The sequence below is a fragment of the Notothenia coriiceps genome, unplaced genomic scaffold (genome assembly GCF_000735185.1).
Source record: "Notothenia coriiceps isolate Sejong01 unplaced genomic scaffold, NC01 NC01_scaffold00004098, whole genome shotgun sequence".
Taxonomy (NCBI): domain Eukaryota; kingdom Metazoa; phylum Chordata; class Actinopteri; order Perciformes; family Nototheniidae; genus Notothenia; species Notothenia coriiceps.
In genome coordinates this window covers 118981-128600 of record NW_011336799.1, presented here as the reverse complement: position 1 = coordinate 128600, position 9620 = coordinate 118981, and the positions used below count along the sequence as shown (strand labels likewise).

The window sequence follows — 9620 nt, the reverse complement described above, 5'->3', positions numbered from 1 at the left end:
GTTTGTTAGCAGCGCTGCTCTGCTGGATTTACACACAGTGAATGCTGCTTTTTATGTACATGTGCATCTCAGTGAAAGGTATAGTTGTGTGGCAGGTTACTGTCTAGTGCATTCTTAATTATAATCCCTTTTTATAGTGCCTTTCTTTCTAGAAAGCTAAATGAGAATAATGCTAAGTGGTTGTTTATCCTATTGCTTGTGGCTCTATATTGATGACTTGTGTCTAAGGTCAGTTTTTTTCATTCTGTATAGTTGATCCGCAAAAATATGCTAAATGCAGGTCTCAACGTCTATTAGAGAAAGCTCATGAGCAACAAAGGTAAAATTAAACATATATCCTTATATGATAAATACATTAAATTTAAATGAAAGGCAATATTGTAGTTTGGAAGTTTGTTGTTAGAACAATTTTGAAGACTGTGCATAGATAAGACTTGAATATGTAAGTTCATGGGACTAGAAAAAAACAACTGTGTGTGGATGAGTGTATCCTGTGTTTATATGAGAGAGCAAGTAAGAATATTTTAATTCCGATTCCTCGAGTGTAAAAACACCGTTTACAGTAGATGGACTGGATTTGATCTGAGCACGCACAGCAAGCTGGCACATCAAAGTCTGTCCATGTCTATATCACAAATTGATGCCAGCTCGCCAAGTAATTATAGTTTTGTCTGTACTTATGCAAACGCAATCCTAGTGACCTTTTGAGGTCACAAAACTTCCTACTTGTCATTGTGTGTGTATAACATTATTTAATAGTGCTACTCTTTATCACTGCTATTAATTTGAAAATATGTGATGTAGGTGCGCATACGCTATGATAAATACAGCTCTGTGAAGTTTTTTTCAAAAGTACCGAAACAGATCATGCCATTTTACGCCTTCCCTCATTTCGCTCCTATCTTGCTCTCTTTCAGCCCTGTTTTTGCAAGGACTGCACTTCTCTTTTGTGGCAGACTACCAGGCGCAGCTACAGGGCCTGGCAATGTATACACGTCGTCAGCGCTTCTGGAGTCGGTCTCTCATTTCGCCCTGATAGGTGGGAGAGTTGCCCAGTATAGGCGGATCACCCCTTTTCTGACTCGTCAGAAAAATTCTTAATGAATAATCAGCTCCGTTGCAGTGGCCCCGTTTTAGAGATTTGGTATGGAGGGAAAATAGAGAGGGTTGTGTTTTCTGACCTTGGTGAGTTCCTGGGACCCACACCAGGACACAGGTATTTAGTATCAAAAGACGTACAAAAGTGCATTTGTGCATGATAGGTCACCTTTAAGGGCCATGATTTTGTTCTAATTATGTCTGTGCCTGTGACATGTATTACATGCTGAAGCACTACCAGTATGTTACAGAAGAAGACAAATAACTCAAATGCCTCACAGAACATTACAAGCACACCAAACATATAAACACACTACAGTAAAGGAAAACCCCAAAAACATTATAGGGCATCTAAAAGGCTGTACCTGTTTTTCTTTATTATTCAGTTACTGAAGTTGGTCTATAAAATGTCAGAAAAATGGAAAATGGCAACATTAATCCCAAAGCCCAATGTGATTATTCAGTTACTGAAGTTTGGTCTATAAAATGTCAGAAAAAAATGAAAAATGGCAACCTTAATCCCCCAAAGCCCAATGTTTGTTTCTGAACAAAATGCCCAAATGCCATAGATCATATTGCCTTTTTGCTGAATCAATGCCTCAAAAGATTTTTTGTTCTTTGATGTTGCTTTCATGTCGTGAAACAGATAAACATAAAATAATAAATTGTTTCTAAAAATCAACCCTACTCATTTTACCCCTTAAATAGTTTTCAGTATCCACTCTACAAGCCATGCAGCACATATAGTATGTGTAGCTACCGGTACATTATTAACTTTATGGCCAAAGCTCTCATCACTCCTGACCTTTAGCCTAATCTCCACAGCTTCATGGATTATCTGCTGAGGTTAGCACGGATTCCACAAGCCATGTGGGGCAGGGATCAATGACTTGGCTTGACTGGGTTATGGGTGCCATATGCATTGGGCTATAAATCCCAGACTATATTTAGTCTCAGAGGCAGAGAGAAACCGTGTAAAGCTTTCTGCACCTTCCAACTCATTCGTTAAGTCATATTACATTACTAGCAAGTCATTTGTTCTCATTAACTTTTCCTGATTCTGTTACAGTATCCCATACCAAGCTTGTAGTCCTGACAAGGTTTCCGTGCCATGGCTTTGACTTTTTCATATTGAATTTACCACATACCCCCTCCCTTTGAAATCTCATCTGCTGTACTTTGCCTTCTGGCCGTTCACCTCATATTGTCAGCGAGAGGGCAATGCTAGCCTGAAGCAGGACACATGTAGTCTGCATAACTGTAGAGGACCATCTGCTCTGTGTGAGCTGTGCACTGTACTGTACGCACAGAAAGACCCCCTGCTTCTGCTACAGAGCAAGAACATCAAGCATATCTCTAGATGTAACTCAAACTTTGACTGTATTATATTATAATGGATTTTTATTTTTTGCCTACGTAGCAGTTCCATCTCATTTCAATTACAAATAGTGACTGTGAAAACTGAGAGAAAGAGAGTATTCAGATATCTCATGCACTCGGGTTATCCAACCTCAGGACAGCTCTTTGTCGCTGCGGGTGAAGCAGCCAAGTGTGGAAAATTCCTATTGAAAACAGCACCAAAAGCTAAGATGATTGATTCGCTCTGAGGATAGATGGAGCGGATCAATCCATCATGGTGTTCTTCTTCAGCCTCCGTGGTCCAAGACCCTATTTATTTCTGAAGCCATTTGCAACAAATGAAAATAGCCCTGCTGCGGGATCCTCTTGACGTGGCGGAAATAGGTGTATTCTAGTGTGTATTTATAAAGATTGATAAACATACACACACTGACATGCTTTATGGATTTCATATGTATTCCAATATGTTCTGTAACGGCGTCATATTTAATGCTTAGTCGGGCTGGAAAATTCTTAAATTACAGCTGTGGGTTTGTATGCCTGCGCCAACCTGTCAAGATGTGGTTTAATCCATGTCTGTCCAAATGATTTTGTGAAGTTACAGTGACCTCCATAATTAAATCAGTTCATCCTTAAGTCCAAGTGGACGCTTATAACACATTTGAAGATATTCCCTTAAGGTATTAGATAACACGTTCACGAAAATGGGACAGATGGTCTCCCTAAAAACATAACATCAACAAACACTATGATGTTTTTTTAGTAATACATACATGTTGATAACTATTTACATACTTGGGATGAATCAGACAATGTTTTAACGATAGGAGAGAATGGAAATAATTGATGCATCGCATTGAGAGTAGTCTTGGGATGGCAAATATTTACTTGGCTCACAGCCTATCAAAGCTACCAATGAAAGAACCGGGAAACTAAAAGTAAAGATAGTATCAAACTATTCTTAATAAAAAACTTTCCACAGAACAAGGCAACATTTCCAACTGGGCAAAGCAGGCCAAAGCCCTGAGGGCCCCAGACCCCACATTCACTGCATGTACATTGCTTTTGGTAATTTGATGATATGGAAATGTGTAAGAGAATTCACACCATTGAAGTACAATATCAACTAAGGCAAGTTTCGGGTCAGAACTGGAATTCAGAGAAAGGCAGGAAGTACAGAAACCAGTAATTAACCAACATTAACATATACTAAGCCCTGTCAAACATTAGTTTAGAACATTCATTTGATTTAATTATACTCTCACAGCTCAAAGTGTGAGCGTCACGCATGTCCTCTGACACTCCATATTAGAAAGTATAAATTAAGTGTGCACAGGAATGAGTATAATGTGCGTGCGTGTGTGTGTGCGTGCGTGCGTGCGTGTGTGTGTGTGCGTGTGTGCAGTCAAGCAGAGTACATGGAAAGCCATTAGTGAGACATTGGCTGCTGGATGTTCATTTATCATGGCTGTCACAGACCAGTCATCGTCGGTCGGGGGGTTACATTAGACGGCAAGAGTCCGCATGATCAATCACTCACTGCAGAAAGTCTGTGTGTTGTGATATTACAGGCCTGGCTTTCTCCTCCTCTCTTTTCTTTCTAAATGTACACACACATCACACTCTGATGAACCACTCCTTTATTTCATCCCTCGGGGGATGCTTCAGAGGCAACATATCTGCTCTAATTTCATTCAACCAACATAAACTGTGCGATGTGCATGCTAAATATATTCTGATCTCCCTGAAAGGCCATCCCATATTTGTTATAAATTCCATTGACTAAGTGCATTAAAGATGCAATAGAGCTAACCAGATAAGAATAATAAGATTTCAGAGATGGAGCGTTTTGATAAACCCTCGGGAAAACAGGAGTTAAATCAGAGCTATACATTTCTCCTTTTAGCTTGTGACTCATTGCACAAGCAGCCAAAGGAATAAAATATTAACCATGGGGTCAATAAGTCCCCCTGTTAACGTCATCAAAGTAAATATAATCCATGCAGACGCTGGGATTCACATTAATTACACGGCCCTGTTACTAGTGGTTACAAGTATCCAATTATCAATCGCAGGGGCAATGAGCATCTTGTTAGCGCTAATGCTACCTGGCACCAGAGAGACAGGGTTAGCGAGACGGTGCGTCTGTGTGATGTCAACGATATCTAGCTGTTGCTATTCGAGGCACGCGGAGAGCTGCAAAGAAAAAGTGCACTAAGGAGATGACTCTGTAGGAGAGAGGAGTTTTGATGGAGAGCGCCAAGGGAGCACTGCTGGGGGAGAAGAAAGGGAGTTTAGAGAGTGAGTGGGTTTAAAAGGGGTTAGTGGGCAGAAGAGTAAAGAAAAAAGGTAGGAGAAACAGGGGAGAGAATTGTCATGTCCATCAATCAAGATGGAAATTTCTGGAAAAGCTTGAATGCCAACCGTGGGCCTTAAGTCTCCGTGAGGAGCAGATGTCAGATGCATCAGGAATAATCAATAATAGGTGAGGAGGGAGGATCAGCTGGAACACACATGCATATTTAAACAGTGGTTTCTTCTGACCAGAACCACAATATTTCCCTACTGTGAACCTAGCACTGTAATCATGACGACCTTAAACAAAAGTAGTTTGCTTTTACCTAAACCATGATATTTCCCTTAAACCTTATCATGCCATGTTTGTGCGCAACCTAATGACATTTTAACTTTTTAAACAGGGACTTAAGACCCTCTTCTTTCGGCAGGCCTTCCAATAAACTTTGAGCATGGTACACCTGCAGTATTGCCATTTTTTATCGCTATCTCCGACTTTTATTTTATTTTTATTTATTTTTTATCTTTCGAATTGTATCAGTGTCCTTTGCTGTGAAGCGCTTCGAGATTTTTCTTGGCAGATGAGAAGCGATATATAAATTAAATGTATTATTATTATTATTATTATGTAATGCAGACGTTGGGTAAAGCTGCCAATCCGACAGACACAGATAGCCAATGGGAAAAGTACTTTTGGCTCAAAACAGTGAAGATACATTTTGTTTGATGACATAGACTGTCTTTTTTATGGTCTGACTTCCACAGTATAGTCAATGAAAGTGGTTTAACCCCAGCTGGCATTACTTGTTAGATTATAAAATATGGCAACACATTTCCAAGCCATGATGTCTTTCCCTGTTATCAATTGAAGAGCATTACATAACTTACATAACCAGGTGTTTGAAAGGAAATTCAAAACACCTGGAATTCCTGATGTGAAAAATTGGCTTACAGATTTTTATTTTATTGATAATATTATATAAATTATAGCTGGGGCTGCTGATTCTGTTATTTGGAAGTAAAAGAAGATACCTGGCTATCCAAAACTTGGCTAAATTGTGTTGAAAAGTTAAAGTTTTGAGAATATACTATCAGTTCGATTACTACATTTGAAACATGGAACAAGGTTATTTACAGAAGTACATATTCTCCATGACACTTCTTTGATTAAAAGAGTAAATAATAGTTCCTTTACCCACACACGGTCTTATTGCATGTTTACAAGCGAGATGCCATCAACGTAATGACAGTTTGTTTACTTGGGCTTCATCCCGGGTTTGTTTAAATACATCTACAGCTGCTTGTGTTTATAGGCGTCTCGACAACAACGTATTTCTGACTGCTTGGCCCAAACACTGTGGCAACCGTCCAAAGATAAGCCAGCAGAAACTGACAGTGCCACTATCGGAGGGAACTTGCACTAAGACCTTCTTCTGCAGCTGCAAATATAGGATCCTCACTTCCAGATCCTATCCTATCCCTGCTACAAGATGTAAGAGGAGGAATCTAATCCCACTGATTATCAATGTAAAGACTGCTCTACCAGTTACTCCGCAGAACAAGGGGGCATGCACGGGGCTCATTATACATCTTCAATTGAACCCTCGATTTCACTCAAGACTGCACAATTTGTTCTCTTTACGCTGGACAAATTGCAAGTATCTCACATCCTCCAATCAACCTTTGGGGATATCTAATCACAAGTAATACTGCAGTTCACGAGAGAGAGAGAGAGAGAGAGAAAGAAAGAGAGAGAGAGAGAGAGAGCGAGAGAGAGAGAGAGAGAGAGAGAGAGAGAGAGAGAGAGAGAGAGAGAGAGAGAGAGCAGCTGACAGAGATATTTGGAAAGCTCTATTTACTGAGAAGCATTGCTTAAATCATAGGGCTAAGGAAAGCTGACACGCCTTTAAGAAATATGCATAGCTATGTTTTATGTGAGACAATGATGTAGCACCACTGTCCAGATGGGACCAGGGGAAGATGGAGCGGGGAGGTGGAACGTGGTAGAAAACACTGACTGTAACCTATTAAAAAATACTCTTTTTAGGTGGGTCAGTGAGGAGTTATATATGTAAAAATGAAATGTCGGATTCAAAATGACAGAAAAATCGTTTTTTCTTAGCTTTTATATATAAATCCATCAAACATGTCGTCCCAAAGTGCGATCTGTTTTAGTTTAATCATAGTTTTGTACGTTTTCTGGAGCTATTTATAATCTTATATGATACCTGCATTACTGAAATTCGCTGTTTATCTATTTTACGTTCATATACTTTGTCTGTAGCACTTTATGTCTCAGTAAAGACAAACATTGAATATTCTAATGCTGACTTTTGTTTGAAAAATAACAATAAATCCAACAATTTGTGTTCAGAGTCAGTATTGTGAGTCAGGATATCTAAGTGTAATCCTTCCTCGTTGTGTGGATTCATCTGTATGACTGTCTTGCTGCCATGACTACCGGTTTTGTGCATATTACTCCCACTGCTTCACTCCCTACCTCTCAGTAAAGCACCACATGGACAGCATTAGAGGCAACCAGTTCTGATAGCACCCCGTCTCACCCGTCAGACCCCCCTTCCCTTCCTCCCTTCCTCCGTCTCTCCATTCTCACCATTATCGTAATCACACAGCCAAACTGCTCTGCTAAAAGACTTGCATCTAATGGGGCTTTGAGCCTTCCAATGCGATAGCACTAGCTTTGCAAGACAAAGGAAGAGACAGAGAATTGACAGATCAAGGCACATTAGAACCGAAGTCTGAATGAATTTAGTCCATTATGAAGCCCTCAGAGGACGAGGCGGCGGAGACAGAGGCTTCGGATAAAATCATGGCGAGCAAGATCCTCTATTTTAGAGCCAATCAGTGTTTATTCTATGTTAGTTGCAGCAGACAGCTTGATTACTACTTTACACAGGGAGGCAGGATCAATTTCTCATTGACTTCTGAGTAATTTAGTTTGATGCACTAAGCTTTAAGGAGGGCTAACATAGGGAAATCTATGGAGTTTGTTTGCAGCTTTTGATCTATTCTTCCCTGTCATGCACACCTTTCTTGTGAAATGTGTTTGTCTGGACAGAATTTATTTTACTTTTTTTTTTTTTATTATATCATAACTTAGTACTTTTTTTTTTAACATATGTAACATTAAGCTGTCTGTGGCTCTTTCCTGCTGTAACGATGCTAATAAAGGTATTCTGATTCTGAATTTAGTTTAGCATAGGCAATCATACAGGAAATGTATGTGGAGCAGAGCATAAGTAAAGCCTTTGAACTCAAATTACACTCAAAGTTTTTCTCTGTTTTTGATTTCACGTGACATTGAATATGACGCCAATGCCTAATAAAGGTGGCAGAGTATAAAAGTATTTTTTTTAAGTTTAAGGAACAGGCCACCACACACCTTGAATATTTTTAAACTAAGGAAATATGTTTAATAGGTTGTGAGATGACTGGCTTTCAAAAGGGATGTCAATAAACTATCAAAGTGCCAAAGACTAAATAGCCAATCAACACACGTTAATCTAATCACAAACAAATGCAAAATGCACACTGTCCAGCCGTGATTAGCGATGCTCCAGATGTTGAGCGGTACTCACGTCAATCTAATTGCAGCAATCTAATTTGCCACTCTGGGAGAGCGTGGCGTGTCAGCCCTGTCTGATATGACAGCCCCTCAGATGAGATTACCCACCGCACACAGTGCTATCGAACCCCTCGCCTCGCACTCTCCCAAATGCCTCTCATGCATTGATCAACCTACATGCAGTGCAGTAAGTGAGGGGGAATCATACATCTGTTGCTGTGTTAACACACACAATCTGATTGGAAAGGACAGCTAAAGCTAGAGGCTGTGATTAGGCGTTTGATAAAGACACTCAGCCACAGCCCTGCAGCAGCAACCAGTCGTAAGGTCATCCTAAACCCACAAAGTACATCAATTTAAAAGAACATTCCCAGTAAAAAAAAATCAAGAATGAATGCATACATTTTTCAGTCTTAGGCCTCGGGTATAACCTTGAAAGAAATCCACTTTGCAAGCTTAATCTCTGATTTTTTCTATAGACAAAACAAGGTCGCATCATGTCCACCAGATCTCATCTGAATGGAGTCAGCAACTCACTAGTTGCAAGCGGAGAAAATTGCAGCCCAACCAATTTAGGAAAGCTGTAATAACCTGTTGAAAGAGAGCACACGTCTGCTGGGGAAATTAAACCGGCCATCTAAACACAGCAGCCGCTTCGCATCATTTGTGCAGCCCTGCAGGCATTTAAAGGAAGAGGAAGAGTTAGGAGAGTGTGTGTGTGTGTGTGTGTGTGTGTGTGTCTATGTGTGTGTGTGTCTGTGTGTGTGTATGTGTGTGTGTGTGTGTGTGTGTGTGTGTGTGTGTGTGTGTGTGTGTGTGTGTGTGTACATTTAGAAATGTCTATATACATTTATTCCATGTCTGGAGGACAGTGCAACTTTAACAGGTTTCTAACAGGCAGTATAGAAATAACCGGAGCGCATGGTGGTTAACTGAAATGATGGGCTTATTAAAAAAGAAGATTTTAATTAAGAAATAGACCGTGAACCATTCCAATTTTTCCATCAACCTGTAGAAAGCCCATTTAGGGACCTTATGTGTACACTGGAAGTAACTGCTGCTTGCTGACCTGCAATTTCACACTCAATTACAGCGTGAATGCAACTTTCTAACAATATTTCCTAGAGGAATGCAAGTTAGGACACTTGAAACACTTGTCCACATTACTTATCATCAATTCCTATTTCACTGCTTCGCACATTCTTCTGTTTATTTCAGTGTCAACATCCTGCTTTCCAGGATACCAAAGGCTGTAAGCAGCATTCACAACCGCCCCCCCCCC

General features: G+C 40.1%; 1 protein-coding gene across 1 annotated transcript in view; it reads right to left on the bottom strand.

Moving 5' to 3' along the window:
• Positions 1–9620, bottom strand: part of LOC104941998 (mannosyl-oligosaccharide 1,2-alpha-mannosidase IC) — a 206281-nt gene that overhangs the window by 93772 nt on the left and 102889 nt on the right. The gene's annotated exons all lie outside the window — the stretch shown is intronic.